Source organism: Giraffa tippelskirchi, chromosome 3 (assembly GCF_054371585.1).
Source record: "Giraffa tippelskirchi isolate mGirTip1 chromosome 3, T2T-mGirTip1v1.2.pri, whole genome shotgun sequence".
NCBI lineage: Eukaryota > Metazoa > Chordata > Mammalia > Artiodactyla > Giraffidae > Giraffa > Giraffa tippelskirchi.
In genome coordinates this window covers 134,580,942-134,607,175 of record NC_137277.1, presented here as the reverse complement: position 1 = coordinate 134,607,175, position 26,234 = coordinate 134,580,942, and positions in this window count along the sequence as shown.

Below are 26,234 nucleotides of genomic sequence, written 5' to 3'. Positions count from 1 at the left end.
TGTGTAATGAAAATCCCCTAGCTTAATTCAGATATCGCACTCAGTTAACTTACTGAACTAATTTTACACCTCACTCCTTGAAACTGAATTAATCAAAAATCTCAACATGATTTAGATGAACAGATGATAATTCATAGACTATAATTAAGTGCAATAAGGCTATTTGAGGTTTTAATTATGGGGAATACATCTCTTCTTAATAATTACTTTTTAGTAAAACTAGGAGATATGGGGTCCCACAGTGTTTATATGCTGGTCATTCTACACCCATTCTCCTGTGAAACTACTTTGACAGATAATTTATGGCAAAATAGCCTTATTCTGATTAGACCAAATGCTGTGGAAACTGATGCTTTAAGAAGTTTAGTAACTTACTGAGCACACACAGCTCCAGAATGACTGACATGAATCCAAGCACGTTTGATCGGACTTCAGAGGAGTCTATGGAAGGAGCTTGGAAATTTTGACCAGAAGAACATGACTTTTAGTATTAGTGTCTCTATTTACTTTTTCACTTTGAACAAGGTACCTAACAACCTTTCATAGTTGTTGTTTCTAAAAAGTTAATATTGTAATACTGACCTCCTAAGATTGCTTTGAAGATTGATGCTAGCATATTGTCTTGCACTGGGTGTTTAATAAATAATTTTATTGCTTATCTAAGTTAAATTGCATGACCTTCTGGTCCTCATAAAATTAATAATCAATATAATTAATTATGCAGCCTATAGTAAACTTTCAAACACTTTTATAAATCTTTGCATGAAGCAGGCAAGATATGTGTATCTATTTCACTAGCTAAGTAATTCAAGGCTAGTAGATGATAAGGACCACCTACAACCTATCACATGGATATCAGTAATGTTATGTCCTCAACTGCACAGTTTCTCAATGGCAGGATAATTTTTTTGCATTCAAAAATATATGTCAATGATATATTATATAATACAGGGCATGAAATTGTATTCCTGCAAAGCCTCCTTTATGACCATGGACACATTTAATTAACGCTTTAGACTTCAGTTTTCTTTTCAGTAAAAAAAAGAATAATAGCACAAATTCCCTGATAGGATATAAAAATAAATAATGTATAACATTAAAATAGTGAGCAGATAGAAAATATAAAACAAACAGGAGTTGTGGTACAAATGAGAAGAAACAGTTGAGTAATGTCAGATCTTTCTCAAGTTTATAAAACCTAGACTCAAATGTTCTACCATGGAAATTAAATTTGGTTTTGGCATTTCTTTGGAAATTTCAGCATGAACTACCAAGACAAGAAAATGTTTGGAGCTAACTTTCTATCAGAACTATAGCACAGGAGGAAAACTACCTGATTTGAATTATCTAAATATACTTGAAGATACTCACATTGATATAGGAACTTTACAAGTGTATGATACCATTGTATGGGGTTTGTTACACATAGAAACAAGAAAAAATTTACTACTAAATGAAATTCTGTATCAACCTCATAATTTCCTCAATTACGTCCTTCGACCATTAGTTGGGCTTTGAGAGGCAAGGAGAGAATCAGAATAATTTTTTTTTTATGAGTTTTCAGTTCAGTTCGGTCGCTCAGTCGTGTCGGACTCTGCGACCCCATGAATTGCAGCACGCCAGGCCTCTCTGTCCATCACCAACTCCCGGAGTCTACCCAAACCCATGTCCCTCGAGTCGGTGATGCCATCCAACCATCTCATCCTCTGTCGTCCCCATCTCCTCCCACCCCCAATCCTACCCAGCATTAGGGTCTTTTCCAATGAGTCAACCCTTCGCATGAGGTGGCCAAAATATTGGAGTTTCAGCTTCAACATCAGACCTTCCAATGAACACCCAGGATTGATCTCTTTTAGGATGGATTGATTGGATCTCCTTGCAGTCCAAGGGACCCTCAAGAGTCTTCTCCAACACCACAGTTTAAAAGCATAAATTCTTCGGCTCTCAGCTTTCTTCACCGTCCAACTTTCACATCCATACATGACCACTGGAAAAACCATAGCCTTGACTAGACGGGCTTTTGTTGGCAAAGTAAGGTCTCTGCCTTTAAATATGCTATCTAGGTTGGCCATAACCTTCCTTCCAAGGAGTAAGCGTCTTTTAATTTCATGGCTGCAGTCACCATCAGCAGTGATTCTGGAGCCCAAAAAAATAAAGTCTGACACTGTTTCCACTGTTTCCCCATCTATTTGCCATGAAGTGATGGGACCAGATGCCATGATCTTAGTTTTCTGAACGTTGAGCTTTAAGCCAACTTTTTCACTCTCCTCTTTCACCTTCATCAAGAGGCTCTTCAGTTCTTCTTCACTTTCTGCCATAAGGGTGATGTCATCTGCATATCTGAGGTTATTGATATTTCTCCTGGCAATCTTGATTCCAGCTTGTGTTTCTTCCAGCCCAGTGTTTCTCATGATGTACTCTGCATGTAAGTTAAATAAGCAGGGTGACAATATACAGCCTTGACGTACTCCTTTTCCTATTTGGAACCAGTCTGTTTTTCCATGTTCAGTTCTAACTGTTGCTTCCTGACCTGCATACAGGTTTCTCAAGAGACAGGTCAGATGGTCTGGTATTCCCATCTCTTTCACAGTCAAAGGCTTTGGCATAGTCAATAAAGCAGAAATAGATGTTTTTCTGGAACTCTCTTGCTTTTTCGATGATCCAGCGGATATTGGCAATTTGATTCTGAGTTTTACATGATTATTATTATCTCTGTGCCTATAGTCCATTTGTTTAATGATACGAAAACCGCTGGGATGATGAAGAATTTGTATAGAGTGAGCTAGAATTTATCTTAATATCAACTACGCTTAAAACCTTTGCTTATAAAATATATATTTTACATAAAATTACAGTGCCGGGAGCCAGCTCACGAGATCCCCACTCATGACAGGGTCATGAGGGAAAGGACTGATTTGAGCAAGGCTTCTCAGGCCTCAGGGATTCTCGGAGGGCTGCCTCAGCACTCACCTTAAAGATATCTGTCTTTCTGATGTTTACTATAATAAACCTCTTCTTATTTTCTATGATTTAGGCAAAAGGCCTTTCCTGATTCCCTTCTAAAAAAGATCATTCTGAAACCTCAAATCAACAAGGCCCCTGAACAGTAGCACCCTAAACAAAATTATCTGGGATATAGAGTATGCTGATCTAAATTCCTTTTGCTAACATATTGATTTGTTTAATAAATGTACCTGTGCCTTTGGAGCTAATGTGCATAACTGCTCCCTAGTAATAAAACAGCATTGAGAGCCTCCGCACAGAAAGCCCCCATGGGCATAAAACCCTTCACAGGAAAAAAGGCTTGTTAGGAAATACAAAAAATATTGCTTTGTGAAACTGTTACTTAATCTGTATTTACTCATTATGTTTTTACTCTTAACGTATTTAGCCTATATAATGAAAGCATAATAGTTAGAGATTTATATAAATAGAAGTTTAGCTTTAATACAAATAATAAGACAATTGTTGATTTAACTGATGATTCTTACTTAGAGCTGAACTTCAGCTTGCTGTTCTATGACTTTATGGAACCACATTCTGTTCTGTTAAGCTCAAGCCATGGAGTAAATTACCAAAAACAGGTTTTACCTTAAAACTTCCTGTTGATGAATTCTTTCCTGATGTGCCCTATACAAAAGTGTTCTGATTGATCAACCTTTATCAATGGAGAGTCACAAGGTGTTAGCAGGCCACCAGGCCAGAAGATGATGTAAACAAAATGAGGCTTTTTGTAACTAAAGACATGCAAACGGAGCTTCGATGAGGGTGGAAACTGCTGGCCCATTGTGCTAACTTGATAGGCCCATTAAGATATACCCATTAAGCTAAGTTGGTATGTCCCTTAAGCTAAGTTGGTATGTTCCTTGAGCTAAGTTGGTATGTCCCTTAAGCTGAATTGGTATGTCCCTTAAGCTGAATTGGTATGACTCTATACTTTACATTTGTTTCTATATACCACTAAAAATATAAAAGCTGTCTTAAAAAACAATAAAGTCTGAAGACACTTGGAAACGCTGAGACTCGCTGTGTCTTCTCATTCGTATCGCCGACGCCATCCTTCCTGAGGGAACCCCTGGACCTGCTGGAGCTGGACTCCGGCATTATAGGAGAAATTCTTAATGAAATTAGGAAGTCAGGTTATCTTAAAGTTTCACAGCAATCATTTATAAATGACTTGTAAATAAACTCCATTTTGATGATGTTCCATGACTTAATTTATGAATATAAACAGAGTAGGGCCATGATTTCAATCTTTAAATAATCTACGTTAGACAATATAATGTTCAAGATGATGTCATTAAATGCATAACATATTCACAACACCACTTTTAAAGTTCTGTGATTTGACAAGCTATGTAGTTTGATCAGCAAGAGATAAGTTTCACTTTCCAATTTTTTGCCTAACTCATCTACATATTTTTAAGGTAAAATCTACATAAGTAAGCATTTTATGGTATGCAATTCAGTGCCATCAAGTACATTCACACCACCTGCTTCTAGTTCTAAAACATTGTCATCACAAGAAGACTCCATAAACACTAAGCTGTTGCTCCTAATTGCACCCTCTCCCCAACCCTGGGCAACCAGTAGTTATCTATCTGTCTCTATGAATTTATCTATTCTAGGTATTTCCATGTAACTGAGATCATACATTATGTGACATTCTGCATCTGGCATCTTACATTAGCATGATGTTTTTGCATTTATCCGTGCTGTAACTTGTATTAGTACTTCATTTTTACAATTGAATAATATTTTATTGTATGCAGATACCACCATTTGTTTATCTTTTTCTCTTTTGATCTAAACTTAGGAAATTCCCAGATTTTGGCTCTTGATAATAATGCTAGTGGACTTCCTAGGTGGCTCAGTGGTAAAGACTCTGCCTGCCAATGAAGGAGACACCAGTTTGATCCCTGGGTTGGGAAGATGCCCCAAAGAAGGAAATGGCAACCCACTCCAGTTTTTTTGCCCAGGGAATCCCATAGACAGAGGATCCTGGCGTGCTGCAGTTCATGTGGTCTCAAAAGAGCTGGACACAACATAGGGACTAAATGAAGACAGAAAAGAAAAGACAATATTGCTACTATGAATAATTGTGTATAGGTATTAGTTTGAGTACTTATTTTTATTTCTTTTGCATATATATCTGGGAGCAGAATTACTGGGTCAGGTATAATTCTATGTATAATCTTTTTTATTCTTATTTACTTTTTAATTAATTTCTATTTGAGTGTAATTGTTTTATAATACTGCAAGTAAATATCCACTGTTTTTAAATTCCCTTCCCATTTTGCTCACCACAGAACACTGAGTAGAGTTCTCTGTGCTTTATAGTAGGAACTGATTAGTCATCTATTTTATACATAGCAGTGTGTATATGTCAATCCCAACCTCTCAATTCATCCCAACTCCCCTCTTGGCAAGCATATGTTTGTTCTCTACATCAGTGATTCTATTTGCTTTGCAAATAAGTTCATCTGTACCATTTTCTAGATTCCACTTTTAAAGAATATTATATGACATTTATTTTTCTGTTTCTGTCTTGCTTCACCCTGTGTGACAATCTCTAGGTCCATCCATGTCTCTGTAAATGGCATATTTCATTTCTTTTTATGGCTGAGTAGTATTCCATTGAATATATGTTCTATATCTTCTTTATCCATTTGTCTGTCACATTTAGGTTGCTTCCACATCCTGGCTATCGTAAATAGTACTGCAGTGAACATCAGAGAGCCAGCATCCTTTAGAACTCTGGTTTTCTCAAGATATATTCCTAGGAGTGGAATTGCTGGATCTTATGGTTGCATAATCTTTTAAAAAATTGCCTTTACTTTCTATAGCAGTTTTAGGTTTATGACAAAATTGAGCAAACAACACAAAGAATTCCTGTATACCCATTCCCCACCCACCCCACCCACACACACAACTTCCCTCATTATCAACATCCTGCACCAGAGTGGGATATTTGTACAATTGATAAACCTACACTGTCACGTCATTATTAGCCCAAGTCTCTAGCTTATATTAGAGTTCACTCTTGGTATTGCGCATCTATGGTTTTGACAAATGCATGCGTCCTGTGTCTGTGTCCATGATCATACTATAATTCAGAATAGTTTCACTGACCTAAAAATCCTCTGGGCTCTGCCTGTTTATCTCTCTTCCCACTCCATATTTAATTTTCAGGAACAACCAAGTAGTTTTCCAGGATTTGAATTATTTTGAAACTTTACCCTAATTGGATAATTCAAAAAGTTTTATAATTTTAGCTTTTTTATTTAGGTTCTTGATTGATTTTAAGTTTTTATATGATGTGAAATGGTGTCTGACTTCATCATTTTTCATACGTATATCTGGTTGTCTTAGCACCATTAGTATGAGAGACTATTCTTTCTCCATCAAATGTGTTTGACACCCTTGTCAAAAATCAATTAATCATAGTATCAAGTTTTTCTTCAATATAATTTTGATTATTCACCATTGAGTATGTTGTTAGCTGTGAGATTTTGTAAATTCCCATAATCATCTTGTTTTATGAGATTTTTCGCTGTAAATGAATATTAAATTTGCCTATTTAAAAAAATATTTTCAAAAAGACAGCTTACCTTTGTTAACCTTTTCTTCTGTCATTTTAGTCTCTTATTTTATTTTAGCCTTTTTTTTGTTATTTCTTTCATTTTACTAACTTTGGGCTTAATTTAATCTTCTCTTGAATTCCTTGAGGGGTAAAGTTAAGTTGTTTGAGATCTTTCTTGTTTCTTTAACGTAGGCATTTATTACTATAAATCACTCTTGAAACTGATTTTGCTGCATCCTATAAGTTTTGGTATGTTGTAGTCATCACCAATTCAATGGACATGAACTTGGGCAAATTCCAGGAGATGGTGAGGGACAGGGAAGCTTGGCATGCTGTAGTCCATGGGGTTGCAAAGAGTTGGACATGACGACTGAACAGCAGCAACAATATATCTATTTTCATTTGTCTCAAGATATTTTTTGATTTATATTTTGATTTCTTTTTTATATTATTAATTCTTGAGTGGTATGGTGTTTATTTTGACATATTGGAGGATTTTCCAACTTTTTTTAATTGATTTTTTTATGTCTCATAATAGATTTATATGATTTAAAGCTCTTTAAATTGATTGACTTGGTTTGTATACTAATATAGCATTGATCCTGGAAAATCTTCCAGGTGCACTTGAAAAGAGTGTGTATCCTACTGCTTTTGGACAGAATATTCTATACATGCCTGTTAAGCCCATCTGGTTAACATATTGTTTGAGGTCAATGTTTCGTTTTTGATTTTCTGTCTGGAGGATCTATCCATTGATAAAAGTGGAATGCTGAAGTTCTCTACTATTGTTAATATGTGTTTTATATATTTCAGAACTTCTATGTTGGATGTATACAAATTTACATGTTATATCCTATTATTGAATTGATCCTTGTAGCATTACATAATAACCTTCTTCGTCTGTTATTTCAGCTTTTTATTTTTTAAGTTTATTTCATCTAATCACTGGAGAAGAAAATGGCAACCCACTCCAGTATTTTTGCCTGGAAAACCGCAGGGACAGAGGAGCCTGGCAGGCTACAGTCCATGGGGTTGCAAAGACAGCCATGACGGAAGCAACTTAGTACACATTTCATCTGATATAAGTATAGCACCCCTATTTTCCTTTGGTTTCTATTTGTATGTAATATCTATTTTCACCACTTCACTTTCAGTCTGTGTCCTTACATCTGAGGTGAGGCTCTCATAGGTAACATGTAGCGGGGCCATGTATTTTTATCCATTCAGTCACTCTATGTCTATGAATAATTTAGTTCATTTACATTTAAATTAATTATTGATAGATATGTACTTATTGCCTTTGCATTCATTTTTTCCAGCTATTTTATAATTTCTTTGTTCCTTTCTTATTCTCTTGCTCTCTTCCTTTGTAATTTAATGACTTTTTGTAGTAGTATACTTAGATTCTGTCTTTTTTTCTCTTTTGTGTAACATTCACAGGTTTTTGATTTGCAGTTACTGTAAGGCTTGAGTAAAACAACACATGTTAATAGCAGTCTATTTTAAGTTGATAACTTGATTTCAAATGCATTCTATAGATCTATACTTTGATTTCCCCACCACATTTTATAATTTTGATTTAACAGTTTACATAATTTTATCTTATGTATCCATCAAACATATTTTAGTTACAGTTATTTTTATTACTTTTGCCTTTTAGCCTTTATACTAGCTTTAAAAGTGATTAACCCACCACCTTTACAGCTATGATATAGCTGAACTGAAGATCCCCTCCAGTAGGAAATGGCAACCCACCCCAGTATTCTTGCCTGGAAAATTCCATGGACAGAGGATCCTGGCAGACTACAGTCCATGGGACTGCAAAGAGTAGGACACAACTGAGAGACTAAGTATGCACGCATGCATGCACTATACAATTACCTTTCCCAGGAGGATTTTTACTTTCATATGTTTTCCTTTTACTAACTAGCATCCTCTCATTTCACCTTAAGAAATCTCATTTAACACTGATGATGAACTCCTTTAGCTTTTTCACATCTTGCAAACATTTTTTATTTTTTTCTTCATGTCTGAAGGGCAATTTTTCTGGGTTGAATATTTTTGGGTGACAGTTTTATTTTTTTTGCAGCACTTTGAATACATCATGCTACCCCTTTCTAGTCTGCAAAATTTCTGCTGAAAAACTTTGATAGCGTTATGGAGGTTCTCTTGTTTGTAACAAATTGCTTTTCTCTTGCTCCTTTTAAGATTCACTCCTTGTCTTTAACTTTAGACATTTTAATTATAATATGTCTTAGTGTGGGAGTCTTTGAGTTTATCTTATTTAAAACTCTCTGGGAATCCTGGATGTGAATGTATGTTTTATTCCTAAGGATAGGACATTTTTAGCTATTATTTCTTTGATTAAATTTTCTACCCCCTTTTTTTCTCTCTTCACTTTCTGAAAACTCTATAATGTGAGTTTTAGTCTGCTTGATATTGTCCTATAAGTCCCCTAAGCTATCTTCACTATTATTTTTTTCTTTTTGCTGTTCTAATTGGATGAGTTCCACTGCTCTGTCCTTGAGTTCACTGAATCTTGCTTTCTCTTCATCTAGTTTGAAACCCTCTATTGTATTTTTCAGTTTGGTTATTGTGTTCTCAGTCCTGTGATTTCTGTTTGGGGCATCCTTATATTTCTTTCTCTTTGTTAAAATTTTCACTCTGTTCTTTCATTGTTCTTCTGAACTCAGGGACCATTATTTGAAGTCTTTATCAGACAAATTACTTATTTTCATTTCATTAACTTTTTTCTGAGGCTTTATCTTATTTTTTGTTTGAAAATAGTCCTTTTTTTCTTTACTTTCCTTGACTCTCTGTGTTGGTTTGTACGCACAGATAAATTAGCCACCTCTCCCAGTCTTACAGGGTGAACTCATGTAGATGATCCTCGTCATTTCACTAGGTCCTAGCTCTTGATTGTCTTTCAAACCTTTGTGATTGTCTTATTAGTCTATTTTATTTGAAGCAACCCCCTATAGTTGATTGTGTGCCCATACCTGTCAGTGTCCCAAGGGGGAGGATCTCAGTCAGCACCTAGATACAGGTTAAATGAAAGCCAGACTACCAGGCAATAGCATTTTAACGTATGCAAATATACCTCTTTCAGGGAAAACTGGGGGATGTGCATTTCCATCTGTACCCTGTACACTGAATCATAAAGTGACTGCAAGTTAAGAACACTTCTTTTGTTGCTGTAAGGGATATGCCTTCTGAATGGTAGCCACAAAAGCACTGCTTATTTAGGTTTCTCCAAGCAGAACTCTTAGCTTGGTAGTTTTCGAACAATCTAAGTTGTAAACATAAACTGCTGATTGATATTTTGAATTCTTAGGCACATTCTACTCCTGGTTCCTTGTCAAAATATTATTTTCCATGTTGCTCATTTTTATCTGGGAATATATTTGGCTCAGTATTTTGATGAAACATAACTCTTGAATATCCCCATTTTATGTAAGAGGATTTCATTAGACGTTCCACCTGATGTAGGATCTGGTCTTTTTCATCTGTTCCCTTTGTCCCTATGAGTCTATGGACAAAACTCAAGTCTACCTGGTAACTATATGCCTTGAACTGAAGGCCAACTGTTGAATTCAGCTTATTGTTCTGGATTTCTGTCTTCCTTTGTTTCTTGCTCTCAACATTTCTTACTTAATCATCAAATCACCTGTATTTTAAGATTTTTAAAAATTAACTTTACCATGTATATTGAAGCTACTTTTAGAAGGGGAATTTTACTTTTCTAGGAAAAATGTATTACACCTAAAAATAATTTTTTTCTTAATTCTCAGAAAAATCATGTATTGTGGGACAATGGTGTTAGTTATTAATAGTTCCATTTTCAAATCAGGAAACTTAAACTCATAGAGTTTAAGTAATACCATTGCAATTTGTTTCGTAAGTTGTGGAACTATAATTGGAACACAAGTCTGTTTGATAGAAAAGCCTGTGTTCTTTCCAACACCAATCTAGGTTTGGGTATTGTCTAAGTTAACTTACCATATAATTTGCAAACTTTCTTACCTATATTATTGGGACAATATTGGGCAAAGTTGTTTAATACTTAAAAGAGATAATATATCCCTGACTATATGCACTAATATAGTGAATAATTCACCAGAGAAGTGTCACTGAATAGTTTCTATAAATAATAGTTATAAAAGTGTATTATACATGTATAGCATCTATATGTATATTCATTTGGAATTTAACTGTAATTGTGCCATTGGTTGACAAGTGTTTGTTGAATTCATGCATGAAAATAGAAATGATGAATGACTTAACCTACAAAATGACTTACAATAGTAGCTATCTCTATTAAACATAGCAGTCATCATTCTCCCTTCACTATCTCCATGTTCATCAGGCATTTGGAAAATCTGTTTTAACCCAGAGGCACAGTGTTGAATGTTTGTATTCCTGAAAGAGGTTAAAACCATTTTCCAAGCATTTGTGCTATACTCAGAAAAAGTCTCAGTCCAGTGGTCTGAGCCATCAAACATTGATGATGGAAGTCTGATCTTGACGTTGGCTCCCAGTGCTGCTGCAAGCCAGTCACTTAACCTTGGGTTTCAAGTTTTTCATCTGTAAAATTGGGATAAAAACACTTACCTGCCCCTCTGGAAAATGTGAAGATTTCTGAAAGTAAATGCATTAGAAAGTGTTTTGAATGTGAATGTGACACCTGAAATAGCAAAAATAAATCCTTTCTTTTCCTCTCTATTTCCACTGGCACTCCCTTTCTCAGTTGGGTAATGAAGTTTCATGGAATGTGTAGTATTCAAAAGCCAAAAAGCAGGTCTCTCAAGAAAATTTCACTGTTGATCACACTGGCAGTCCACTGTCAATTAAGCAGAAAGTAGAGGTGATGTTTAGGATGAAGGAGACCTACCCTCTTTATATAGGGTTTCCTGAGATCAGCCTGCTAGAGCTATCCTAATAGTATTTAATTTTAGCAGAATGTTCAGAATTTTCCCCTAGAGATATGTTTGACCTGGAAAAATATCAGCATTTTGGAAGTTTGGAAAACTACCATCATAATAAATCTGATGAAATGGAAGTTTATCTCCAAAGTCTTTTGTGAGGAAAAATTAAAATCAAAAAACCTGGGTTTGTATAGCTCAATCTGCTTAAGGCCATTTGTCATTCCTTAAAACAAGTCCTATGGACATGGCCTCTCTCTTACATGCTGGGTGATGACAATTCTTCTGGGTGTCTGACTCTGATCTACATAGTGAGGCCACTCTGAATAGTTCTCCCATGAACCCATGAACACTGAGTAGAACGCCAGTAGAAGCCCAATAAATATAAGCTTTTATTCAGTTCATTGCTAGTTGTTTTCTCTTCCCATCTGCTATCTGTCCTTTTACTTTTTAGGGAAATATAATTTTTGACATAAAATTATCAGCAGATGCCCAAGTTTGTAGCATTCAACTCCACTATGCTTACATTTCCTTGTTGTCATGATCATCTCTTTGTGTTTTTATAGGAGAGTTCAGTCTGAGTCCAAATTTTGGACTCTGCATGGCTCTGCATGGCTTGTTTTGACATAAGTTTTCTCCCTTTACAATTTTATAATCACCCTATGAGGTTTGTAGTCTTTTTAGAGATGAAGGCCCTGAGTTCAGAGGGCTAAAGGAATTAGTCCAGGGCTACACAGTTAATCACAGCTGAAACTGGGATTGGAATTAAGGTGACCTTTTACCAAGGTATATGTTCTTTGGATTATGCACTCTTTGAGTTGCAAGTCACCATCTGGCTTATCAGCAAGACTGGAGGCTGGCACACAATTAGAATTGGAGTGTAAACATTATTTATTCATTTGCCATTGAAGGCTATGTTGATGACTTAGACCTGATGAGAAAAAGCATTACGGTAGCAACAATTAAGGGAATTGACATAGAAAATGAAGAAACACTTTCTTTCCATATGTTTCTACACATTTATTCCTCATTCTACTATAACTTGCAAAATTATTTTATAGATGTTTGTTTATAAGGAAATTTACAACTTGAGTGTTCCATGCTCCACTTTATTATAAAGGAGCCAGCCAAGTAATTTCATTCTAATTTCCATGTAAATTCCAAGTATGCTGTACAACTTGTTATGATTTAAAAAAATATTTATATATTTGATTTTACATTGATTGCTACCTTGTGATACTCAATGTTTCTACTGCAGTAAAATAATGTAATTGTGTTGTAAATTATATCATTCCAGACATATGTATTTTTATATCTGTTTAATGGGGGGAAATCAGTTGGCTTATACATGTATTTTTGAAAAATGGATATTTTCACAAAAACTTATAAATAAGGTTTTGGGAGGAGGGTAGACTAATCCAGTCAATCTGACATGCTAAGGCATTCTGCATATCTTAAAACCAAACTCCTTGATTGTTGAAATTATTGTAGTGTCCCATATCAGCACAGGAGCTCAGACAAATGGATGCAGATTTGAAGATAACATGAGTCAGGAACAGAAGCAATTGCAACCAAAATGGTGGCGGGGACATTGTGTCTAATCTTCTCTCACTCCAGCATTTTGTTTGCATCTTCAAACAAATGACAAATACTATGTGTCAGAAACTAACAATAGGAATCATACAAAAATAAGAAACATTGAAGACATACTACATTCATAAATGAGATATTTAGTAAACCCGGAGTCAATGAATCAACTAAGGATGGTGGTAAATCCACTATGATTGTCATCGGAATTTTCTCTTTCGCATGATTCTGCAAGTGAATAGGAGCAGTTTCAAAACGTATCTTCACTGAACCTAGTGTGCTCACCAAACATTTATTTTCAGAATTGGTAGCAGGACCTACAGAAACCCTATCAGGCACCACAGCTCTGAGTTGATTTTTTTTCTGGTGATCTTCATTCAAGTAGTGAATGGATTCAATTTGTGTCAGCACCCACTTTATCACAGACACAAAAATGTGAACACTAAAAAACCAAAGCCAGATTTCCAGTTACTATCAGCTCATATTTTGTCATTTGAGAAAGGTCATAAAGGTACTGTTTTCAGTTTTCATCCTGATTTAGGGAGGCATCCTCTTTCAGGGTTCTCTGTTTCTGCATTAGCCATTCTGGAAGATCTATAAATATGTTTACTTTTAGGTTCTATGAAGGAAGGAAGACAGTGGTTGTGTCCATATAATCAAACTGACCAAGTGGCTATGCAAGATTGAATATGTAAATAAATCCTTTTGTTTGTGGTGTTTCATTTTTTAAAATTGTTACACTGTTGGTGGGAATGCAAACTAGTACAGCCACTATGGAGCCACATTTTTTAAAATTGTTACACTGTTGGTGGGAATGCAAACTAGTACAGCCACTATGGAGAACAGTGTGGAGATTCCTTAAAAAACTGGGAATAGAACTGCCATATGATCCAGCAATCCCACTGCTGGGCATACACACCGAAGAAACCAGAATTGAAAGAGACGCGTGTACCCCAATGTTCATCGCAGCACTGTTTACAATAGCCAGGACATGGAAGCAACCTAGATGTCTATCAGCAGACGAATGGATAAGGAAGCTGTGGTACATATACACAATGGATTATTACTCAGCCATTAAAAAAAATACATTTGAATCGGTTCTACTGAGATGGATGAAACTGGAGCCCATTATACAGAGTGAAGTAAGCCAGAAAGAAAAACAACAATACAGTATACTAATACATATATATGGAATTTGAAAGATGGTAACGATAACCCTATATGCGAGACAGAATAAGAGACACAGATGCATAGAACAATTTTATGGACTCTGAGGGAGAAGGTGAGGGTGGGACGCTCTGGGAGAATAGCATTGAAACATGTATATTATCATATGTGAAACAGAACACCATTCCATGTTCGATGCATGAGACAAAGGCTCAGGGCCAGGGCAATGGGGTGACCCAGAGGGATGGGATGGGGAGGGAGGTGGGTGGGGGGTCCAGGAAGGGGAACACATGTAAACTCATGGCTGATTCATGTCAATGTATGGCAAAAACTATTACAATATTGTAAAGTAATTAGCCCCCAACTAAAATAAATAAATTTATTAAAATAAAATAAAATTGTTTAAGCTTTATTCAACATATATGTAAACAGAATTGGCCTGCTCTTTAGCCATACTAGAACTTGAGACAAGGAGAAAGTGGAAGTACTAGAATGTATTTACGAAAGAAATGGTAAAGCTGAATACTGAAATGTATCAGGAGCCTTGCATAAGATACCATATGCATCTTCAGTACCACCCCCTCAAATAATTATTTTCATTTTACAGTACAGTAAGAATGAAATAATCTGCTCAATTCACCAAAATATTGATAGATCCAGTATTTATAGAACAGTTGTTGATGCCAAGGACCATAGCTGTTACATTGTATGGTGCATCCTTCTCAAATAAGAGTAAAATCATGCATGTGCTGTGCTGTGCTAAGTCACATTCGACTCTTTGAGACCCTCTGAACTGTAACGTGCCAGGGTCCTCTGTCCATGGGGATTCTCCAGGCAAGAATATTTGAGAGTGTTGCCATGCCTTCCTCCAGGGGATCTTCCCAACCCAGGGATTGAACCCAGGTCTCCCACATTGTGGGTGGATTCTTTACCATCTGAGCCACCAGAGAAGCCCAAGAACACTGGAGTGGGTAGCCTATCTCTTCTCCAGGGGAACGTCCCAACCCAGGAATCTAACTGGGATCTCCTGCATTGCAGGTGGATTCTTTACCAGCTGAGCTACCAGGGAACCCCAAAATCATGCATAATTACCGTTTATCTTTAAAATTAACAGATCATCTTGAGCATGCTGACAATTCCTGAGTATTTATCAAGAGGTGAGCTATGAAACACCTATACCTTGGCATACATGCCAATAGACTGTACGCTTTCTGCTTGTAATTCAGAAATTGTTGGGAGACCAACACAGTTACTGTGTTGGGCACCAGAAGGAGTAGTGACTCACACTTAATATTTGGGCATAAAACCTGAAGGGGGTTGAAAAAAAAATTTATTTCATGTTGTACTATTTCTGGACTATTTAACTTAAAAAGTTAGTGAATTTATTATAAGATGTTCACTATAAAGATATTGTTAAACAAATTACTAACGAAAAATATCACAGAAGTTATATGTTTAATACACTTTGAGACAGCAATTGTACATATTCTGGTAAGAATTTTGGATCAGTGGACAGTAGTTTTTATTAATTGCATAAAGTTATAATTATTTCAAAACTTGTAAGTACTTTTTCTTAACAACTGCAAAGACACAGAATTCTTTCAGTGACAGCTAGCCTGACGGTATGCAAATGAGGCTTTAGGAGCAGATGCGTTAATGCTCAATAACTCAGTTGTGTCTGACTCTTTGTGACCCCATGGACTGTAGCCCACCAGGCTCCTCTGCCCATGGGATTTTCCAGGCAAGATTGTTGGAGTGGGTTGCCAGTTCCTACTCCAGGGGATCTTCTCGACCCAGGGATAAAACCCAGGTCTCCTGTGTCTCCTGCATTGGCAGGAAGAGAGGGTCAGATTCTGGAACTACTACCTACTAGCTTTGTGGCATTGAGTTATTTGAAAGTCTCTTTGGTTAACAGATATGATCAAGAGATTTATTTGTAAAGAACCAATGCAATGTCCGTCAATTAGACATTTTTATTCTAAAGAATAATATCTAGGCATGTAATCTGAAAAACAGATTAATAACATTTGTTAATCAAGAGCACTGTAAATAAACCAGATATTTAAAACCATCTAGTATAGCACATGGCCCATGGTAAACTCTTCAACAAGCATTAATTTTTCTTCTTTATGTCATTAATTCTTATGTATTTAAGCCAAGTCTGCTCAGTGGTAAAGAATCTGCCTGCCAATGCAGGATACACAGGTTTGATCACTGGGTGGGCAAGATCCACTAGAGAAGGAGATGGCAATCCACTCCAGCATTCTTGCCTGGAGAATCCCACAGACAGAGGAGCCTGGAGGACTACAGTCCATGGGGTCCCAAAGAGTCAAACACAACTTAGTGACTAAACAACAACAACAACAACATGTCACTGGTAAATATTCTGGATATATATCTTCAATCTGCTTACAGTAAGTTAGATACAGAATTAACTCAAATCGACAAAGAAATATTCGGGGCTGGTGCACCAGGATGACTCGGAGGGATAGGATGGGGAGGGAGGGGAAGGGGGGTTCTGGAAGGGGAAAACATGTACACCCATGGTGGATTTATGTCAATGTATGGCAAAACAAATACAATATTATAAAGTTAAAAAATAGAAAATAAGCTAATTAAAAAAAAAATAGTCTGTTTCCTTTATAGATGTTACTCTTCACAATAAAAGTGTCCAACTGAGGGACTTTGCATTGGTCCTTTACAAATAAATCTCTTGATCTTGTCTGTTTTCTAGGATTCAAAATGAATTTGAATTTCTTAACTCTTCAAATTCGAATTCAAAGTGAATTTGAATTCCTTTAACTCTTCAAATTCAAATTCAAAGTGAATTTGAATTCCTTTAACTCTTGTCATCGCTCTCCATAATAACTATTTTAACAAACAATAAGATCTGCTGAAATCCTAAACCATCAGATAAAAAACCAGACCTTTCACCAGACACCCAAGAACTTACTGAAAGAATGCTGCACATTTAAGTAACATTTGCCCCTTCTCCTTGCTATCTCAAAACATCAAACATCTGTAGACTTTACATATGTGTCATATAACCTTTTTCTAATTTATGAAAAAGACCTTTAAAATTAATGACAGTCTCTATATTCTTTATTATAATGACTTTTTATTGTAAAATTTATTCTTTTTTTTTAATTTTTGCTATTAGAGAAATTTTTGAAAATCTGCCCAAGTACTGATCATTATCTGAAAAAAAAATGTCTATCAATCACCTTTTATTTATCTGAACTTAAGAGCCAAATCATACCACAGAAACTATTACTTGTAAGAAAACACAATTTAAAACAAGTATTAGCTCATTGTAACTGCAGGGGAGGAGATCACCAAATAAACGTTATACTTTAATCAAAATTTCTTCAAGCAATAGGAATTTCTTGACAATAAAGAAGAGTTCAAAGAAGGCAAATGTTGAATACTTTATCCATTATTTTCCTCTTTAAGTGAAAAGCAGGAAGAGTGACATAGAAGAGAGTTGCCTATAGCTAACATGTTGGGGATAATCCAAGCATTTCCAATCACAATATAGCGTGGGGAATATTGCTTCTAGTTATGGATTAGACTGAATACTTCTGACAAATGACACCATTTAAAGAAAGAATATCTATCCTATCAGCTAGGTTGTTTTGTTTTTTTGTTTTTGTTTTTTTCAGTGAACGAACATGGCTTTATTGCTTGCTTTTATATATTTTTAAAAGTTTTTTGTAATATATTTGCTTTGGACTTCCCTGGTGGCTCAGAGATAAAGAATGTGCCTGCCAGGTGTTCAATCCCTGGGATGGAAAAAGATCCCATGGAGAAGAAAATGGCAAGCCACTCCTGCATTCTTGCCTGGAAAATCCCATGGAGAGGGGAACCTGGCAGGCTACAGTCTATGGGGTTGGAAGAGTTAGACATAACTTAGTGACTAAACAACAACAACAACTAGTTGTTTTACAATGTTGTGTCTGTTTCTACTGTACAACAAACTGAATCAGATACATGTATACATATACCCCACCCTACTCTTGCTTTTGAATTTCCTTCCCGTTTACATCACCACAGAGACGGAGAAGTTTTTGGTCAGTCTCTCCAGGGTCCCCATCTCACTCACAGTCTATGCCTTTCTTGGTTGCTTCTTTGACCTACTCAATGAAAAACAAGCTGCTCTCAAATGAATGGATCTAATACTATTACTCTTTCACATTAATGAGGTCTTCATATATCTGTTTCAAGTCTTAATTCCCTCAGTCTATATCTCAACACATCTTCCAGAGATAAATGATTTATTAAAGTACAAGTCTTGAGTCTCAGCATTGTAGACCAAAGAGGCTCCACATGGGTCCTGGAATAAAATACATGTTTCTCGGTCTGACCTGAAGAGTCCTCAGGACCTTTGTGTGGCCAAATCACCTAGCCTTCTGGCTCACTCACTACTTTATGCAGAGTTTCTTGAATTCATTTTATTTATTTATTTATTTATTTTAGCTCTGAACCTTTGCTTAGGCTGCTTCACCCCTCTAGAAAGGGATTTTACCCCTTCTTCAGCTGACTGAAATTCAGGTATTGCCTCCTCCAGGAAAACTTCAGGCAGGCTCACTACTTTAAGCACATGTCCTCTCCAGATCTCCCATGATAAATAACATGTTGTATAAAAATGTATTCCGTCTTTTTGTTTGTTTGTTTCCCCAACAATTTTAAAGGAACTTTTTAATCCAGGATATGACATATGGCCTGGAGTAGAGAATGCACAGTTTAAAAATGTATTCTACTGAGCCCCAAAGTATTTCTCTGCTCGTGTGTATTGCGTTCCTTCCTCTCCCTCTCCTTCTCCCTCCCTCTCTCTCTCTCTCTCTCTCTCACACACACACACACACGCACACACACACACACACTTCTTTCTCATGCTATCACTGTGAACACAAGCACAGAGTTATGTAAACAAAATCATTGTTGTTTTCCAACTGAACCTGGAAGCACTGACATGGAATGACATTTTTCTCTACATCCCATATTTTTTTATTTGCAATCTTTACACTTTATGCCCCAATAGCACTATATAGTCACAACCAGCTCTCTCTACATCCCTAAGACATCAATCTTGTCAAATCTAATTGAATCAAACCACAAGCTGTTATAAATGGAGTGCAGCTTGACAAATAAAAAGGAAAAAAAATAAAGAAAAGAGGCATGCTTCCAATTGATATTTTTTCTTTAAGATATCCTCTTATGGAAATGTTTTGTAATTTCCTAAAAATTTCTCCCCATTGTTTCCAGATTCTTCACTAGTCAGAATTTTGCTCTTTATTTAGAAATACTTCTTTATCCTCAACACTGATTTTGATTTTTTTAAAGTTAAATATTTCCCAGAGTAGAAACTGAACATGCTGTTTTGTGATATAACATTGTCTACATTTTCGCAGGAGGCTAGCCTTGGGCGGTAGTTTGGGATTTACTACAGTACTGATGCAGGTCAGGGAATGAACACATCACAATATGCAATTTAACTTGTGGACCCACAACTAGGCTCTATTAGACTGAGAATTTTTGCAGTTTGTAATGTCACAAAATATCTCTACAAAGTTAGGCAGTGGCTCCCATGTTACCTGCTTAGCCAAGGACTGTCTTCTGAAATGTTTAGCACCAGATTTTGCCTGCATTACACAATCCATGGAAAATCTTTATGTTCAAAGCCCCTCCTAACACTAGCTTGCCTCAGTCATGTGAATTAATTTCACTGAAACACTTCTCCTTTTTATGGCAGTGGTTACTCATGGAGTGGGGGGGTCTAAAGGGAAGCATCATGGGGGCTTCCAAAATGATTCTTATCCTTTGTTTTGATATGAATGTTGATTATAGTGGTGGTGGTGGTAACACTATTCATTTGAATGAAACTCAACAAAATCTGCACTTATTTTTTTCTGTAATTAGGGTATGCTTGGGAAAAAAGATATTTTAAAAGATGCATTCTTAAAGAACCAAGTACACTTTAACCAGGGTAAGGCATTTTATCTAGGAATGGTAATATTTCATCATATAGGCCAGTTAAATTAGTGGACTTTGCATATTATCTAACAATCTTACTCCTGGGCATATATTTGAAGAAAACTTTAATTTTAAAAGATACTTGTATCCCAAGATTCATTGCAGGACTACTTACAATAGCCAGGACTTGGAAACAACCTAAACGTACATTGACAAAGCAATAAATAAAGAAGATGTGGTACATATGGACAATGGAATATTACTCAGCCATAAAAAGGATGAAATAATGTCATTTGTAACCCCATTGATGAAGCAAGAGATTGTCATGCTAAGTGAAATGTCAGAAAAAGAAAATTAAATATCACAAGATATGACTCATGTATTCAGAATCTGAAATATAATACAAATAAACTTATCTATGAAATAGAACAGACTTACCACATAGAGAACAGACTTGTGATTACCAAGGGGTAGGGAGGTTGGAAAGAGATGGATTAGAAATTTGGGATTAGCAGATGAAAACTATTATACACAGAATGGATAAATAATAATGTCCTACTGCATAGCACAGGAAGTTATATTCAATATCCTATGATAAACCATAATGTAAAAGAATGTGAAAATGAATAGCAAATTATATATATATATCTGATTCACTCTTCTGTGCAGAAGAATTTAATACAACATTATGACAACTATGTTTCAATGAAATAAATTAAAAAAAAATAAAGTGTGGGCTTTGAGTCTCATAGAGTTCAATGAGAGTTTCAAGTCTACTCCTTTCTGTGTGTGTGTTCCTTCCTCCTTTTCTGTTTCCCACCTGCTAAATGGAAATTATACTGCCTGCTTAATAGGGTAATTGAGAGAATTGAATTGAATAAATCATAGAAAACCACTTAGTACCAAAAAAAAAAGTGTATGCTGGCCATTGTTATTAATAGCAGCCATACAGCAGCTGAATTAGAACTGAATAAAGAAAGATGAGAGGCTTTTCTAGGGTGGCTGAGGTGTAGTTGCATCAGCAATATTAAGCTTTGTTAGGAGGAAGGAAGACAGGAAACACAAGTGAAATGTATGTGCTGTGCAGGAAGGAGTAGCGCAAATCATAGAGATACCAGCAAATGCAGAGTTCCCACCAAGACTGCTCTTGTGTGAAGGAGGTTTCAGTTCTTGGCACCTTGTGGCATGCATGTCTGTGAGAGAAGTCTGTCAACCATCCTCAGGGTATGCCTTCATTTTCCCTTTAGTATTATGATGATAAAAAAGTAATTGCAGTTTCAGACTGTGAATTTTAAATCATTATAACTAGGCTCAAATGCATCTTTATTAGTCAAAATAGGAACCATTACAACCAACACAGTTTTACAAACTTAATGAGAAATAAGTTTGTTTATTCCTGTAGCATGAAAATCTATGCTGTGGGATTTGATGAACTCTTGGAAAGAATTTTCTGCCTCCTACTATTTGTGGAAGAATTTTCCCTCAAAAAAATTGCCAGTATGCTTGAACAAGTGAAAATTGGTTTGGCAAGAGGTCAGCTAAATATGGCAAATGAGGCAAAACTTCAAAGCCCAATTTGTTCAACTTTTGAAGATTTGGTTGTGTGACTTGCTATTAGGCATTGTCCTGGAGAATAATTGGGCCCATTCGGTTGATCCATGCTGGCTGCAGATGTTGCAGTTTTCAATGCATGTCATTGATTTGCTGAGCATACTTTTCAGATGTAATGGTTTCACCAGGATTCAGAAAGCTGTAGTGGGTCAAATCAGCAGCAGACCATCAAACAGTGACTGTGACTTCTCTTTGGTGCAAGTTTGGCTTTGGGAAGTGTTTTGGAGCTTCTTGCTCCAACCACTGAGTTGGTTATCTCCAGTTGTCCTATAAAATCCACTTTTCATGGCATGTCACAATCTGATGGAGAAATGGTTCATTGTTGCATAAAATAAGAGAAGATGGCACTTCAAAATAATGATTTTTTACAATGGCCAGCTCATGAAGCACTGATTTATTGAGCTTTTTCACCTTTCTAAATTGCTTCAAATGCTGAATGACCATAACATGGTTGAAGTAGAGTTCTTTGGCAATTTCTTGTGTAGTTGTAAGAGGATCAGCTTTGATGATTGCTCTCTATTGGTTGTTGTCAAATCTCATTGGCCAATTACTATGCTCCTCATCTTCAAATCTCTCGTCTCCTTTGCAAAACTTCTTAAACCACTACTGCACTATACGTTTATTAATAGTTCCTGGGCCAAATGCATTGTTGATGTTACAAGCTGTCTCTGCTGCTTTACAGTCCATGTTGAACTTGAATAAAAAAAAAAATCACTCGAATTTGCTTTCTTTCTTAACATCATTTTCATAGTCTAAAATAAATATCAAGCAAACAGCAAGTAATAAGTCACTATCAAAAAAAACATAAAGTGAGAAATGCACATTAAAATGGTATATAACATAATCACATTTATTTAAGAATGTATTCCAATATCAAATGGCAAAATTCAACAATATAAACCACAATTACTTTTGCAGCAATCTGATATATTCCTTTTCTACTAGGACATAGTATTCTTGCCTGGAAAATACATGGACAGAGGAGCCTGGTAGGCTATAGTCCATAGGGTCACAAAGAATGAGACAGGACTGAGTGACTAGCACACACACACATAGGCTCTGAGATGGAGAATATTGTGTTTAAAGGGTCTGCGTCTCTTGAGTCATGTGTAGAACACAACACTGAGGTTTAGAGAGGCCAATAGCTCATGGTGTGTTTATCAGATTCTATTCTGCTGTATTACAATGGCCTGAGATAGAATGATAGAGATGCATTCTTGGGTATTTGACATGTATTCTCGGTTATTTTGGATTCTCATTTTTATGTACTTTTAAGTAGATGAGGCGATACCTCTAGATTTAGGACACATTCTGATATGAAATCGATGGGCTTCCCTGGTGGTTCAGATGGTCAAGAATCTGTCTGCAACGTAGTAGACCCAAGTTTGATCCCTAGGTCACAAATATCCCCTGGATAAAGAAAATACTACTCACTCCAGTATTTCTGACTGGAGCACTCCATGGACAGAGGCACCTGGCAAGCTACAGTCCATGGTGTCACAAAGAATCAAACATGACTGGGTGACTAACACTTTCACTTTCACTGGTATGGTAGACTTTGTTGTAGGAGAACTATATTTGTGTCTTTACACTTCCACCTATCAATTCAGGCTAATTACTAACTTTTTAGTAAATTTTTTTTTGTTTTTTTCATCTAGAAACTAGGAAAAAGAAAACCGACACCTGAAAGCTGGCTAGAATTAGTAGCACATTATTCAGTCAGTTTAGTTTAGTTCAGTCACTCAGTCGTGTCCGACTTTTTGCGACCCCAGGGACTGCAGCACGCCAGGCTTCCCAGTCCATCACCAACTTCCAGAGCTTGCTCAAACTCATGTCCACTGAGTCGATGATGCAATCCAACCATCTTATCCTCTGTCGTTCCCTTCTCTTCTTGCCTTCAATCTTTCCTAGCATCAGGGTCTTTTCTAATGACTCAGTTGTTCGCATCAGGTGGTCAAAGTATGGGAGTTTCAGCTTCATTACTTTTTTTTGTTTTTTTTTTAAATTAGTTCATTTATCTATTTTTTAACTTTACAATATTGTATTTGTTTTGCCATATATTGACAGAAATCCACCATGGGTGTACATGTGTTCCCCTTCCAGAACACACCCCCCACCTCCCTCCCCATCCTATCCCTCTGGGTTATCCCGGTGTACCAGCTCCGAGTACCCTGTATCATGCATTGAACCTGGACTGGAGATTCGTTTCACATATGTTAATTTACATGCTTCAATGCCATTCTCCCATATCATCCTGCACTCACCATCTCCCATAGAGTCCACAATACTGTTCTATTTATCTGTATCTCTTTTGATGTCTTGCATACAGGGTTATCTTTACCAATTAACTAAATACCATATATATGTGTTAGTATATTGTATTGGCGTTTTTCTTTCTGACTTACTTCACTCTGTATAATAGGCTCCAGTTTCATTCACCTCATTAGAAATGATTTGAATGTATTCCTTTTAATGGCTGAGTAACATTCCATTGTGTATATGTACCACAGCTTAAGATGCTCAACATCACTCATTATCAGAGAAATGCAAATCAAAACCAGGATGAGGTACCATTTCATGCCTGTCAGAATGGCTGCTATCCAAAGACTACAAGCAATAAATGCTGGAGAGGGTGTGGAGAAAAGGGAACCCTCTTACACTGTTGATGGGAATGCAAACTAGTACAGCTACTATGGAGAACAGTGTAGAAATTCCTCAAAAAACTGGAAATAGAACTGCCATATGACCCAGCAATCCCACTGCTGGGCATACACACTGAGGAAACCAGAATTGAAAGAGACATGTGTACCCCAATGTTCATCGCAGCACTGTTGATAATAGTCAGAGTCTCACTGACATTATTTACTTACATCATTCAGTAAACAGTACCTAATAGGTAGTAGGATAAAGAGTACTTAAAGAGCTTTTAGCTTAATAGTTGACTGGGTGAAATTTTCCATCAATGTACATGGAAGAAATCTTCCCTCAGAAGATATTATAACAGCTTATTCATCAAAAAGATTTATATATAAAGGTCAAGCAGAGCAAATTATCAGACTTCTCCTTTTCCCAGAAGATAAAGAAATCACACCACATCTTCTTCATGTGATGAAGATAAAGCATTTGTTTCTGCAAGGAGAAAAAAAAGGAAAACATATATTCTAGTTATATCAGAACAAGTTTGGATTAAGAGGATTGAATGATTGAAAATTTTAAAATAGTGTTTATGGATATTCTAGATAAAAGCATGAATAAATCATAAAATAAATGTGAAAAAGCCAAATAATTTTCATATTTTTCTAATGACTATATCAATGTTTAAAAGAACAAGCTCAGTAGCCAAGTATCATATTATTACAAAACATTTGTGTATGTGTGTGTATCCATGAGAAAAAAGTAGAAAAATTAAAGTAGTAATATTCTGTTTAATAATAAGGAATGAATCATTTGTCTCTTGACATCACACTATGAGCTTATAGAACAAAATATAGATGGAAATGAAATGGATCATTATCAAATCTTAGAAAACAGAAATTCTTCAAAGAAGATGGTTAAATCAGGAAGGAAAATAATGGTTCAAACATCTAGATGATAAATGAATGAATAAATATAGCAAAATATTTTGCTATATAAAAAGTTACATGAGAGCTAGAGGGATGAAAGACTGATGCTGTTTTGGGCTTAGCTGGTAAAGAATCTACCTTCAGTGTAGGAGACCTGGGTTCAATTCCTGGGTCGGGAAGATCCCCTGTAGAAGGAAATGGCAACCCGCTCCAGTATTCTTGCTTGGAAAATCCTACAGAGAGGACCCTGACAGGCAAGAGCCCATGGGGTTGCAAGAGACAGAAATCAGTGACTAAAGCACCATTTGCATGAAATCTGTTTCTCACTTCTACTGTGTAGTCATAAGGGATTTGATTTAGGTCATACCTGAATGGTCCAGCGGTTTTCTACACTTTCTTCAATTTCATTCTGAATTTGGCAATTAGGAAATTCTAGAAAGACTAGAGATCTTTTCAAGAAAATTAGAGATACCAAGGGAACATTTCATGCAAAGATGGGCTCAATAAAGGACAGAAATGGTAGGGACCTAACAGAAGCAGAAGACATTAAGAAGAGGTGGTAGGAATACACAGAATTGTACAAAAAAGTTCTTCATGACCCAGACAATCACAACGGTGTGATCACTCACCTAGAGCCAGACATCCTGAAATGTGAAGTCAAGTAGGCCTTAGGAAGCATCACTATGAACAAAGTTAGTGAAGGTGATGGAATTTCAGTTGAGCTATTTCAAATCCTGAAAGATGATCCTGTGAAAGTGCTGCACTCAATATACTAGCAAATGTGGAAAACTCAGCAGTGGCCTCAGGACTGGAAAAGGTCAGTTTTCA